Here is a 14,438-nt window from a genome sequence, read left to right on the forward strand (position 1 = left end):
TTTACTGGGATGGAATTTATGAGACCTGCAATCTCATTAAAAAGTAAGGCTACTTCTGTTTCTGGCAGTTTAATATAGAAATACTCTATATTCTAGTAAGTGGGGATACAGGTAATTGTAATGTATCGCTAATGCTTAAGAATATTTTTGAATGACTCACCCCTCTCTATTATGGGTTTTCTGAATATGCAGTGAGAGGAAGATAAGCAGAGCAGCTGTTAGAGCGGAAGCAGCTGATTTCTATGCAGGGAGAAGACAATATGTATTTTCTCATACCTGAAGGTAAAAGAGTAAATCCCCTGTCACTTAAATTTCTTAGTTTATACATTTATTTTTGTTTTGACTGTAGATTGAGACATGTGCACTAGAGTTTTCTGAGATCAACGTGTCATTCATTATCAGGCAGGACAGTAGAGTTACCTACATGTCCCAATTTGTACTGAAAAAGACTAAGGAGAGTAATTTTATCTAACTATATTTTCTTTTATAACCATTACTAATGCCTTTGATTAATATTCTTAGGATATCGCAGGTATATATTTCTCCCCAAATTAGAAATAACCAAACATCATTTCTCTAAGAATGTGTCTTTTCAGTTTGTTCTTCTAACCACAAAACAATGTTGCCACTGAGATTAAATTACTGTTGAATCAGGATCTACATCTAACCATTATGTTTTAGTAACTGCAGAACAGTTATTTTTGCTAAGGCTAACATTAGTTGTGTTTTGGATTGTTTGGTCAAAATGTTATGGTGACATTGCATTCACAATAATCTCAAATTCATAATGTAAGTGAGATACACAATTCTAACCCAGTTGTATGTGTTCTGAATCTGTTTTCTAACAAGGGCATATTTTTTTGGAGTTAAAGCCTCCTTCATGTGTTCTAAAAGTCTAACTGATCTTAGCTTAGAGGATTGTAACATGTTCTTATGCTATCTGTGTATCCAGTTATAGGTCCACATTACCCATAAGGGAAGCCACTTAAGGGGGCAAACAACTCTTAAAAACACTGTGGTAACAGATGCACATGTATTCTGGCTGCTGCAGAATTCCTTTTGGTGAAAGAAAATATTAACATGGGAAAGACTAATCAGTCTTCTGTTACAGAATTTGTCCTACTGGGGCTTTCTGGCTACCCAGAGCTTGAGGCCATTTATTTCTTGCTGGTGCTATTTATGTACCTGGTGATCCTGCTGGGAAATGGAGTCATCATCATTGTGTCTGTGACTCTCACCTGCACACACCCATGTACTTTTTCCTCAGTAACTTATCATTCTTGGATATTTGCTACACCAGTTCTTCTATTCCCTTATTTCTCAGCAGGTTCTTAGCTTCAAAGAAAACCATTTCCTTCTCTGGGTGTGGAGTGCAAATGTTTCTCTCCTTTGCTATGGGAGCCACAGAGTGTGTCCTTCTAAGCATGATGGCATTTGACCGCTATGTGGCCATCTGTAACCCCCTGAGATACCCCGTCATGATGAGCAAGAATTCGTATGTGCCTATGGCTGCTGGGTCCTGGATTGCAGGGGGTGTCAATTCTGTGTTGCAAATGTCTCTTGCCATGCAGCTTCCTTTCTGTGGGAATAATGTCATTAATCATTTTACTTGTGAAATCTTGGCTGTCTTAAAATTGGCCTGTGCTGATATCTCCATAAATGTTATTAGCATGGTTGTTGCTAATATGATTTTTCTTGTGGTTCCAGTACTTTTCATTTTTGTTTCCTATGTTTTCATTCTCTCCACCATCCTGAGGATTCCTTCTGCAGAGGGAAGGCATAAAGCCTTTTCCACCTGCTCTGCCCACCTCACAGTGGTGATTATATTCTATGGAACCATCCTCTTCATGTATGCAAAGCTCAAGGCTAAAGACTTCTCTGGTGCAGACAAAGGACTAGTCACAGACAAAATCATCTCTCTCTTCTATGGTGTCGTGACTCCTATGCTCAACCCCCTCATCTATAGTTTGAGGAACAAAGATGTGAAGGCAGCTGTGAAGAATATACTCTGTTGGAAATGCTCCTCAGAGGAAATGTGAATGTCGCTTTTTTAAAAAACAATTCATTTACTCTGAATGCAGGACTAGTTCTCACCTGGAGTTCCAAAGTAAATGTGAGGGTTGGTAGTATCATTAATTCTTGAAATTCTCATTTTTCTGTTCCTAGCATCTAAATGTGAGAGAAATCTGGGGCCTATATTCTTCATGACTGGCTTAAAGAAAAAAAGGGAAAGAAATCTATGGGTAAAAGGATTCTCATCCAAACCACCCACCTTCACAGAATTTATTGTAGTTTAACTCTGGAATGATGAATTCTGTAATCTTATGTGAACAGAAGTACCTTGTAACTAGTTTAACTTCTTATCCTCTATTTACATCAGTTTTCTAGTCTCATATCTTTCTTAGGAAGGTAAAGTAGAAAGTGCCTTGTTAAGTGTCAGAGTGCTATATAAACTCAACATTAAATAATTCATAACAGGGTAGTGTTTGACCTTAGAGAGGGATGACCACTTTTGGCTATGTATACATTAGAGGCAAGAGTAGAAAAAAATGATGCTATTTTTCCTAGGGCTGATATCCTTTTGGCTGCAATCTGGCAAGCATACTTCTGTGCAGAGGTATCTGAGGCAATGTGAGGCTTAGTGCAGATGCCCCATCTGATGGGGAAATTTGGTCTATCTTGTGTTTCAACAGATGAGCAGTGACATCTTTGAATGAAAATGATGATTACTGTTAAGTGACATAAAAATTACTTAGTTTCTAGAGACTGTGGTTGTCCACTTCTCTGAGAACATTGTGATAATGGGTTTAGAGTGTCACAGATTAGGTATTTCTACAGTTACATGAATTTCCTGTAGAATATGAGCTTTCCATTCATTCACTGAGTCATCTCTTCCTTAATTCAATTATTCAATCAACCAGTATCTACTGAATATCTGTTTTGTTTCAGGCATTATGCTACCTATTGGCAATACCAAAACAACTAAACAACATGGAAACAAAAACAAAAACATGACCAAGGGGTACACAGTCTTGTGGAATATAGACTGACATGAATTTGGGATGAAATATTAAAGAATATTCACAGCTTTTCCGTCTCCACTATCTTCTAAGCTGGATCCTTTGTTTGTATTCATAGTATGTTGGGTCTTTATTGGGCTGAAAGAGTATGGGTAGACTAGGACATTCCAAGAAGTCAGATCTCTGATATCCCTAACCCTCTAGCTAGCTCTGCTTTTGTCTGTTTTATATGCTCTGAGGTTCCACGTAATATTTTATTTGGAAAAAAAATAAAAGTTGCTAGGAAAAGTTTTAAAACCACTAAGGTGGACTATAGAATACAGTAAGTGTTATAAGAAAGAGACTGATGCTTTTGGATTGGTGTTTTAGAAGGATCACTTTGGCACTAATTCCCAGGGCAGTTTCACATTTCTTGGCCAGTCACTAGCCCTTACCTTGTTTTCCTTCCTGTAGGTTTCAGATTACTGAGACCTACCCAGTTCCTTGGAGTTTTAATTCCCATCCTGATTGGTTATGGAACAAGTTTTCTCAAATAACTTTCATGATCCTTTCATTTAAAGTTTTACTTTAACTAATAGAGGCAACAGAGGAGAAAACGTAACATGAATGGCAACATTCCACAGGTGTAGAAAAACTTCCAGGCTTTACCAGAGTTAGCTCTGATATAAGGATAGAAGAATACTGACTATATATATATTTACCTCTGCATCTTTCCCAGGGCTTGTAGTCCTTTTTCCTTAGTGGAAGATCTTCCCAGCACCTAAGTCTGAGAAAAAATTCCTCTAATCATGTACTAAAGTCTGTTTTGCTTTGTTTGAGAATGGTATTGTTTAAATACTTCATGTGGTACAGAGGACCAATTTGACTCCTGAATGCAAGCTTCTTCCTTCATTCTTTCCTTATATTTCTCTTCCTTTCTTGGTTTTAAACTTCACTAGGTACTTACTGTATGTTTTTATGTCACTGACTAATCCCTATACTCTGTAGTATTTTCCCTTCAACTGTTCAGTATTCACATTGTTCTATGTGTATTCATTTGTGTTTACAAATATATTCATGTATGAAAATGTAAGGAACATTATAAGGCAACCTGGAGTCACATAGTATGGCCTTAGACAATTTCTGAATTCAACCATTCTCTGAGTTTTATAATTATTAATATCCAACTTCAACAGATCGCTTGGTCAATGTGAGGTGACTATACAATGCAATCCTTTATGTGAAAATGTTTGAAAATTTTAAAGTACTAGAGAAATGGGAAATATTATTGAATTATTTTTATTCATTAATTTCTCAATAGCAGGGACTAGATCCTGCATCACTGTGAACTTCCCTCTGAGAACTGCTTTTGCTGCATCCCATCAGTTTTGTAAGGTTGTGTTTTCATTGTCATTTGTCTTGAGGTATTTTCTGATTTCTTCTTTGGTTTAATTGTTGACCCATTGCTTTTTTAGTAGCATGTTATTTAGTCTCCATATATTCATTTTTTCCAATTTTTCTTTCTGTGGTTGATTTCTAGTTTCATACTGTTGTGGTCAGAATAGATGCTTGAAATAAATTTCTGTTCTCTTAAATTTGTTGAGACTTGTTTTCTGTTCTAGTGTGTTGTCCATGCACACTTGAAAAGAATGTGTATTCTGTTTTTTTTTTTTTTTTTTGGAGTAGTGTTGTAGATGTCAATTAAGTCCATCTGATCTATTGTGTCTTTTAGGATCTCTGCTGTTTTCTTGATTTTCTGCCTAGAAGGTCTGTCCATTGATGTCCATGGGGTGTTAAAGTCTCCTACTATTATTGTATTCCTGTCAATTACTCCCTTTGTGTCTGTTAGTATTTGTTTTAGGTGCTCCTATATTGGGTACATGTATGTAATGAGTGTAATATCCTCTTGTATTGATCCCTTTATCATTATATAGTGTCCTTTGTCTTTCATTATGGACTTTGTTTTAAAGTTTATTTTGTCTGATATGAGTATTTCTACCTTTGCTTTCTTGTCATTTCCATTTCCATAAAATATCTTTTTCCATCCCCTCACTTTCAATCTGTGTGTATCCTTTGCCCTAAGGTGAGTCTCTTGTAGGCAGCATATTGTAGGTTCTTGTTTTTTCTATCCAGTCTTCCACCCTATGTCTTTTGATCCCAGCATTTAGTCCAATGCCATTGAAAGTAATTATTGATAGATATGTACTTATTGCCATTTTAAACCTTCTTTTCCAGTTGATTTTGTAGTTCTTCTTTATTTTTTCTTCTTTTTGTTTTTCCTTTTGTGGTTTGATGGTTTTCTTTTGTATTATGCTTGAGTTCCTTTTTTTTTTAATTTGTTTTTTGTGAATCTATTGTATGATTTGTGGTTACCCTAGTTTTCAAGTGGTTCAAGTTAACCGATAACTATATCTACTTGCTTCAGAATAATAGTAATATAAATTCAAACACATTCTAAAAGATCTACATTTTTTTACTCCCCTCCCCCAAATTTTGTGATTTTGATGTCCTATTTTACATGTTCATGTTCATCCTGTTGCTGTTAATTGTAGTTATTATCACTTTTACAAAAGTTTTTTGATTTTTAAAAATCTATGTACTAGATTATTAGAGTGATCTTTAGTCCTTTTGTATATTTGCCTTTTCTACTGTGATTTTCCCTTTCCTATAGACTCTTGCTTCTTTTCTATTTAGAGAGGACCTTATAATATTTCTTTTAGGTTGTGTTTAGTATTACTGTAATCTTTTAATTTTTGCTTGTCTGAGAAATTCTTTATCTCTCCTCATATTCCAAATTATAATTTTGCTGCATAGAGTATCCTAGAGTGCAGGATTTTCCCTTTCAGGACTTTGAATATATTATGCCACTCCTTTCTGGCCTGAAAAGTTTCTGCAGAGAAATCAGCTGATAGCCTTATGGGGGTTCTCTTGTAACTGACTCTTTGTTTTTCTCTTGCTACCTTTAACATCCTGTCTTTATCTTTAACTTTTGCCATTTTAATTAATTATGATATGTCTTGAAATGGGTTTGTTTGGGTTCATCTTGTTTGGGACCCTCAGTGATTCCTTCACCTGGTTATATGTTTCATTTTTTAGATTTGGAAAGTTTTCAGCCATAATTTCTTCAAATACATTTTCAATCCCCTTCTCGAACCCATTATGCTTTAGTTGGCACACTTTATATTATTTCATAGATCTTATATGTTGCTGTCTTTTTTTTTTTTTGTCTGCTGTTGTGATTGGGTGATATCCATTATTCTGTCTTCCAGATCACTTGTTCATTTTGCATTATTTTGTCTTCTATTCATTGCTTCTAGATTGGTTTTTATTTCAACAATTGAATTGTCTAATTTTGATTGGTTCCTCTGTATAGTTTCTCATTCCTTGTTACAGTGATTTGCATTTCTATTGATAATCTTTCTTAATTCCTTTAGCTTTTTTTTTTTTTTAACTTCCTTTTTGAACTCAGGATCTAGTAGGCTGTTGAGGTCTGGTTCATTATGTGTTCTTCCAAGGGATTTCTCTTGTTCTTTTAATTGGGAGTAGTTCCTCTGCTTTTTCATTCCACTTAACTATCTCTGTCTCCATGAATTTAGGAGAAACAGTAATCTACTATGGTCTTGAAGGGGTGTTTTTATGTGTGAGCATCCCTATGTAGACTATGTGAGTCCAGTATTTTTGGTGCAAAGGCTGTTTGTGGTATGGGTGCTAGCCATGCTTTTTCTCAGAGTGTGCTGGATGTTATCCCCTTGATAGAGGGGGTATGATTGGTATTGTGGTGTCCAGAGCCTGAACTGGATGTTGGGCAGCACCTCCTCTTTGCTTCATTGCTGTCACAGCCTTGTTGGAGGTGGAGTCTGCCCCCCAGTTATTAGAGTAAACGCCTTGAGGGTCTGGTTCTTTAAGGCTCTGTTGCCCTTAAGTGTGTGCTCTGTCCCAAAGGAGGTGAGCACTGAAGCAAGTGAGGCCCTGTTTGGTCACAGTGAGCCTATGCACTGCTGATGCAGATGTTTAGAAGCAGCCTGAGGTCATGGCCCTTTCTTTCTTGTGTTTGACCCTGATGTAGTGCTAGGTGGTTTGGGGGACAGAGTGCTGTGGCTGTAGGAATCAAGATAGTTGTGTTGCCTCCTGGGGCCTGGGCTGTCTCTGTGGCAGTGTTCTCTCAGGACCCGTCCTCCTCAGGTCTGGCTCCAAGCTGGGTATGGTGTGGGTGGAACTGGAGTGCCCCTGCCAGGAAATGAGCCACTGGGTACTCCTTTCCAGGGGCTGTCTGACAGATTCTGTGATGCCACCCGGTGTGAGCACCAACAACATCCACTGCTGCCAGACCCACCCATGGTCTGCCCTTGCTTTGTGCACGCTGACAATGGGCTCTGAGATTCAGCCTGGGCCATACCTCAGGCCCTTCAGGCTCTCTCCTTGCAGCTAGACCGAGTCCTCTCCCAGGGCTGGTTCGCCCGATATTCAGTGCCTAGCCACCAAGCATACCAGCAGCCCTTCCTGGCTTGAGTGTTGGGCTGGGAAGTGCAGTGAGGTGGCAGCTGTCAGCAAAGGTCTCTCTCTTCTCTGATTGCTAGCAAGCCAACGTCTCCTACCCAGTTATGTGCGGATCTTTCTTGTAGCTTTGGTTGTATAAGAGATCTTCGGCCAGTTTCCAGTTGGTTTTCTGTGAGAGTTGTTCCACATGTAGAAGTATGGGATTGGCCAAAAAGGTTGTTCGGGTTTTTGCGTAAGATGTTAGGGAAAAACCTGAACGACCTTTTTGGCCAACCCAATATTTTTGATGTGTTTGTGTGGGGAGGTGAGCTCCACATCTTCCTACTCCACCATCTTGATCCCCCCTGAGTGGGGCTAGATCCTTTATATATTCTGTGTCCCACTATAGCCTAGTAATAAACCACAGTTTCTATAAATGCTTTTAGGTCTAAAAGGAGCCCACTAAATAGGATACTTGTTGTTTATTTGATTGATTTATTGAATTTGGCTATTCAACTGAATATAGAATATACCAGTGGAGAGATGCGTTTATCATGCTAAGGTGAACGAAAAGATAAAATAATTGAAAATAAAGTCACAGACAAAAATATAATATTTCTATTGCGAAAATGAGAGATTCACTCCTATTAAATAGAAGAAGTGAATTTTTGCTTACTGCCAGGTGTAATTTGATTTTATGTGCTACTTGGAAGAGTTTATGATACTTCTGAGAAGAAACATTCAAAAGTGATGTTCAAGACATATTTTTTCACTCAAAGACCCAAACCCTCAGGGTGTGGAGTCAATACATTTTACTAAGGAATGGAAAAGTAAAAAGACAAATAGGCTTTGCATCTTGCTCTTTAGTAGTGTTCCATCCCATGGCAGAAATGGGGGTAATGAAACAGTTATACACTGTGATAAAACCTATTATAAAACTAAAAACAGTAAAATCACAGAAACAAATCTTCCACGAGTAAATAATAACATTTTACCTGGGTTTGAAGGATAAGTAATATTTCTCCAAGTGGAAAGTAGAGGACAGATATCCCAGGTGAAGAGCACAGTAGAACAACATTTTCAAAGGAAAATAGGGACTTGATCCATGAGGCATGTTGAAAGGATGACGGGAGTCAGAACAAGGCTCAGGTGCTTTATTTAATGAGGGTAGAAGGAATGTATTTTAACCATGAATAAATAATTAGAAGGGCTAATAAGATGTACCCAATATAAGGATTTTGTGAATTGAGAATTAAGACTTCCTTATACTCCCACGTAGCTGAATCTCTTAAAGTCTTGCTTGGCTCCTGCTTGACACTTATTCTTAGAAGAGAGACACACTGCTCTGGTTTTCCTGTAATATTCTTTGGAAAAAAGCTCCTCATGAGGGTGTTAAGTGCAAGAGAGGATTCTTCTGCCCAATTCTGCTTACAGACATGCTCATCCTGGGTTTAAGAAACTTAAGCTGGGATAATGGATATGGACCAATAGAGAATAATTAGCCTTTTCCTTGGTCATACAAAAGAACATATCTAATGTGTGCACAAATGACATAAATTATTTTTATAAATCCACACATATTGCTGCCTTTATTAGAGAAAAAAATGTGGTAGTTTCAAATGAAGCCAAGGATTTCTGGATTGTCAGATTTCTTTTAAATTGCTCTACTGTGTCTTGCCTAACAAGACTCTTTCTGTGTGGAATGAAAATGCATCATTTATCCACAGATACGGATTTGTAAAAAAACCTGGATATCAGCTCTTGTGTTTCAGACTTTTTTGTGGGACACACATGATAAAGAAAGGCTCTTTAGTCTTCTAAAACAGACCTCAGTGATATCAAGGGGCAAGGACCTGAGCTAAAGGGACTATTACTGGCCTTTGGTCAATGAAATATGCTACTAACACCAGGATAAGAATGTTATTTAAAATTTTATTGATAGCATAATCTGTGGATGACCATATAATATGATTTGCATGCAGTGATCCAAGTTTATGCTGGTTGTCCTAGTATAATTGTTAAAAATACCCTGTTTCAGTCTCAGAAGTATCCTTGTTTGGATAAGAGATATTGTGGCCCTTGTCACAGAGTAGAGTTGCTCAGAAATACTGTTTCGCAATTTCTACCAGTCTGGGATGTTAGTGGATTCTAAGGGCTTCTTTTCTTTTCTTTTTTTAAAAAATTTTTATTGCAGTATAGTTGATTTACAATGTTGTGTTACTTTCTGCTGTACAGCAAAGTGAATCAGTTATAAATATACATATATCCACTCTTTTTTATATTCTTTTCCCATATAGGTCATTAAGGCTTCTTTCTTAGTGAGATGCTAATGAAATATTTATAGTTTCTTAGACATGCACTGTTGTGTTTAGACCTTTTCCTTCCATGCTACATTCCTCCAAAATTACCTTTTGGTCAAAACAAACAGAACAGAACATAATATAATCTCATAATGATGTTTGTGGGAAAGTCAAGATTTTTCATATAAAATATAGGATCAGCTTATATATTTCTACAGAAAAAGCTGCTGGGGTTATGACTGGGATTATGTTGATTCTAAAGATAAATTTGAGGAGAATTAATTTAACAATGCTATGTAAATTCATCAATATGATATATCTATCTACTTATTTTGGTCTTAAATTCTCCCAGAAAGTTTTGTAGTTTTGGTGTAGAGGTCTTATTCCTAAATAAATTCAGTTTATTCTTTAGTATTTTGGGTGCTATTTTAAATGGACTTAAGCTCTCATTATTTGGGGTCTTTTGTGGTTCCATACAAATTTTAGAATTTGTTTTCTATTTCTGTGAAAAATGCCATTGGAATCTGATAGGGATTACATTCAATCTTGTAGATTGCTTTGGGTAGCATGAACATTTTAACAATATAAATTTTTCCAGACCATGGGCCCGGAATATCTTTACATTTATTTGTGTCTTCTTCAATTTCTTTCATCAATGTCTTATAGTTTTCAGTGTGCCAATCTTTCACTTCCTTGGTCAAATTTATTTCAATGTATTTTATTTTTTTGATGCAGTTGTAAATGGGATTGTTTTCTTACTTTCTCTTTCTGATAGTTCATTGTTAGTGCATAGAAACACAACTGATTTTTCTACACTATTGATTTTGTGTCCTGCAACTTTTTGAATTTGTTTATTCTAACATTTTTCTTGGTGAAGTCTTTAGGGTTTTCTATGTATAATATCATGTTGTCTTCAAGTAGAGACAATTTTACTTCTTTCCAATTTGGATGCCTTTTATTTCTTTTTCTTGCCTAGTTGCTCTAACTAGGACTTCCAGTACTATGTGGAATAAAAGTGGCAAAGTGGACATCTTTGTCTTGTTCCTGATCTTAAAGAAAAAGCTTTAGCTTTTCACCATTGGGTAAGGTGTTAGCTATGGTCTTGTCACACATGGCCTTTATTATATTGAGATATGTTTCCTCTATACACACTTTGTTGAGAGTATTTATCATAAATTGATATTGAATTTTGTCTAATGCTTTTTCTTCATATATTGAGATCGTCATATGAATTTATACTTCATTTTGTTAATGTGGTATGTCATATTGATTGATTTGCAGATGTTGAACCATCCTTGCACCCTGGAATAAATCCCACTTGAACATGGTATATGATTCTTTTAACATATTACTGAATTCAGTTAGCAAATATTTTGTTGAGGATTTTGCCTATTTTGTAGTTCAGTGATTTCTGATGTTATCTTTATTTCCTTTCTTTCTGGTATACCAATTACATGTGTGTTACGCCTTTTGATTTGGTCTCCAGGTCCTTGATTCTTTTTTCTAAGCCTTTAAATCTTGGATTTTAAAATACTTTTTAATGGAATGTTTGACATGTAACTTGTGTCATTTTAACGTGTACAGCGTGTTACTTTGATACATTTATATATTGTAAAGAGATTGTTGTTGTAGCACTATTTATCAGATTACATAATTACAATAAATACAATATATTATTGTATATATTCACTATACTGAGCATTAGATTCTATGGCTTATTTGCTACTCCCTACAGGTTTTTACACTTCACACTATTCATCTTATCTCCCCACCCATTATCTCCTGATAACAACCATTTTATTCTGTTTTTCACAAATTTGATTTTTTTAAGATTCCACATATAAATGATATCATACAGGGCTTGTTTTTCTCTTTCTGACTTATCTCACTTAGCATAATGTGCTCAAGGTCCATCTGTGCTGTCACAAATGGCAGAATATCCTTCATTCACAGGGCTGAAAAATATTCCATGGTGTATATATATCTGTTTTTAACTCATTCAACCATTGATGGGCATTTGGGTTGTTTCCATATTTTGGCTATTATGAATAATGCTGTGATAAACATGAGTGCATAAATCTCTTCAGAATCCTATTTTCATTTCTTTTGTGTATACACCCAGAAGTGGAATTGCAGGATTGCATGGTAGATCTATTTTTAATTTTTTGAGGAACCTCTGTATTGTTTTCCATAGTGGTTGGACCAACTTACATTTTGACCAAGGTTTAAGGTTTAAGGTATAAGGTTTCCTTTTCACTGCATCCTTGCCAGCACCTGTTGTCTACTGTCTTCTTGATGATAGCCATTCTAACAGGTGTCAGATCACAATATTCCCAGGTCTGGTTGCTGGAAGATTGTTGTTTTCTTTTTTGAGGTACCGGATGATTGTGATATTTTCATAGTGTTTGATGAAAGTCCTCATGCCTCTGCATTTGAAGTAGGAAACACCTTTGTTATTTAGATAAGGCTTTGTTTATTCTGATTATAATTATTCCACAGTTGGTAAATAAGAGCCTTTCTTTTGTTTTCAGAAGGTGGCACTATAGCACAAGTTTTTGGTTTCTGTTACCAGAGCTGACTGGCCACTAGGAATAGGCCTGAGTACATAAAAAAATGCTGCTGGAGAAACAAAACAAACAACAAAGGAGGTGGTGGCAGCGTTGGGTGGCGGAAGGTATGTTCTTAGTACTTGGTGCTTTGTGTGTGCCCATGGTCCTGCAGGGGAATCCTTGATGGGGGAGATCCCAGAGGTTCCTGGGAGGATCTCTTGCCAGAATCCCTGGACAGACATTCCTTCAGCTTTATTTGTCTGCCTTCTTCCTTCTCCATTCCCTCCCACCAATTACTGTGGTTTCTCCTCAGGGAGCGATGGGTCCCTTCACCTGCAGCCTGCATGGTGGGGGCAGTCTCCCACTCACCGTCTTCACCTTCCACCTCCCCTGCCAGAAAGGTCCTGCTGGCTCAGTGCCATTCCAGTCACTGCTGCCTCTGCTATTGCCTCTTCTGGCACCACTCCCCTGGCTCTACAGCCTCCTCTGAGGTTTAATCCACCCACTTCCACATGTACAGATGGGTGGATCTCTTGGGTGTCTTGGTGGGCTGTGTGGAGGTGCTTTTGTTTGTTTATGGATATCCAATTAGTTGTAAATTGAAGGGGAGTGAAAAAAGGAATGATTCACAGTGCCCTGATGTTGACATTACTCCAGGTCTTGCATTGTTTATCACCTCCATTCTGTTGTTGAACCCATTCAGGGAATTTTAAATTTCTGATATTATACTTTTCAGTTCTAGACTTCCATTTGTTTCTTTTGATACTTATTTCTCCATTGAGAGTTGGTATCTTTTCCTTCCTTGTGAATATTTTTTCCTTTACTTTATCTAAATAGTTATATTACTTGCTTTATAATCCTTTCTGCTAATTTCAACATTTGGGGTATCTCAGGGTTGGTTTCCATTGATTGCATTTTCATCTTGAAAGTGTGTCACATATTTTTGATTCTTTTTATGTTGAGTAATTTTGGATTGTATCCTGGACAATGTGATATTGTGGAGACTCTGAATTCCATTAAATTCCTCTGACTAGTTTTAATGTGTTGGTTTTGTCATGAACCTGGTTTGACTCAAACTGCAAACTAGGTCTTTTTGTTAACAGTTCATATCTTAGTTCAGGAATTTTTTTTTTTTTTCATCTTTAGCTGAGTTGTACATACATGGCACAGGAGTCAATCAGAGAACTGGGTCAAGATGTTAACATAGAATTTGATGCTTCCTCTTCTGTATCTCCCCTTTCTGGAATTTCCCCTTGCATTACAGTGGCTCTGTTTTCCCAGAACACTGCTGACTCGTCCAGAAAGAGTGCCAGTTTACTACCAGAGTGTATTCCCACTCTGTACAGTGCCTAGCTCAGCCTATAGCCATACAGATGTGCAACTCACACCAAAACATTACTTCTTCTGAGTAATTTTTTTGATATTTTGTACAAAGTTTATAGTTGTCATCGCTGAGATGCTTGAGTCTCATAGAAACTTATTCAGCCATAGTGAAGACAACAGAAATCAGAAGCGTCCCCCCCTTCATATTTTATGACTAGAAGGTTTACATCTCTTCCTTTATCTGAGATGGCTCCCTGCCTAATTCATTAACTGATTATACTTATGTTATTTCTTAATATATTTATATCAAAAACAAAGTAATGCTGACATTTGGGATGGATAATATGCTACAATAAATAAGGAATTTGAAAATATCCTAAGGCCAGAGTTGAGCATACCATAAGGGTTAAACAGTTAAGAAAAACTTAATAGTCAGATTTGAATGTATTATTGTCCTATTAAGGGTTAAGTGTGGCGTTATTTGAAAGCAGCTGGCTCATAGGAAGGCCTCATTACATTTTATTATTTTTCTTTTTTTCTATCTGACTTTTTCGTCTCTATTTACCCTTGTCTTCCCATGTCCATTCCCTCCTTGACCAGGTAAAATGAAGGCTGAACTCCAGAGTTTACTTCCATTAGCCACCTCATCCTCTTTGATCACTTCCTGCTAGTACTTCCTCCTTTTCATGCCTTTTTCAAATGTAACCACCCAGGAATTCATGATTAGCTACCTTATTGTCCAAAACTGAGAGAACAAATGAGGAAGATAAGTGATGGGATGAGAAGGAATA

At 36.8% G+C, this 14,438-nt stretch overlaps 1 pseudogene; it reads left to right on the forward strand.

Moving 5' to 3' along the window:
• The first annotated feature begins 1,080 nt into the window (after positions 1-1,080).
• LOC137770916 (olfactory receptor 13C7-like) lies at positions 1,081-2,039 on the forward strand (annotated as a pseudogene).
• Positions 2,040-14,438: the final 12,399 nt, after the last annotated feature.

Source organism: Eschrichtius robustus, chromosome 10 (assembly GCF_028021215.1).
Source record: "Eschrichtius robustus isolate mEscRob2 chromosome 10, mEscRob2.pri, whole genome shotgun sequence".
Lineage (NCBI taxonomy): Eukaryota > Metazoa > Chordata > Mammalia > Artiodactyla > Eschrichtiidae > Eschrichtius > Eschrichtius robustus.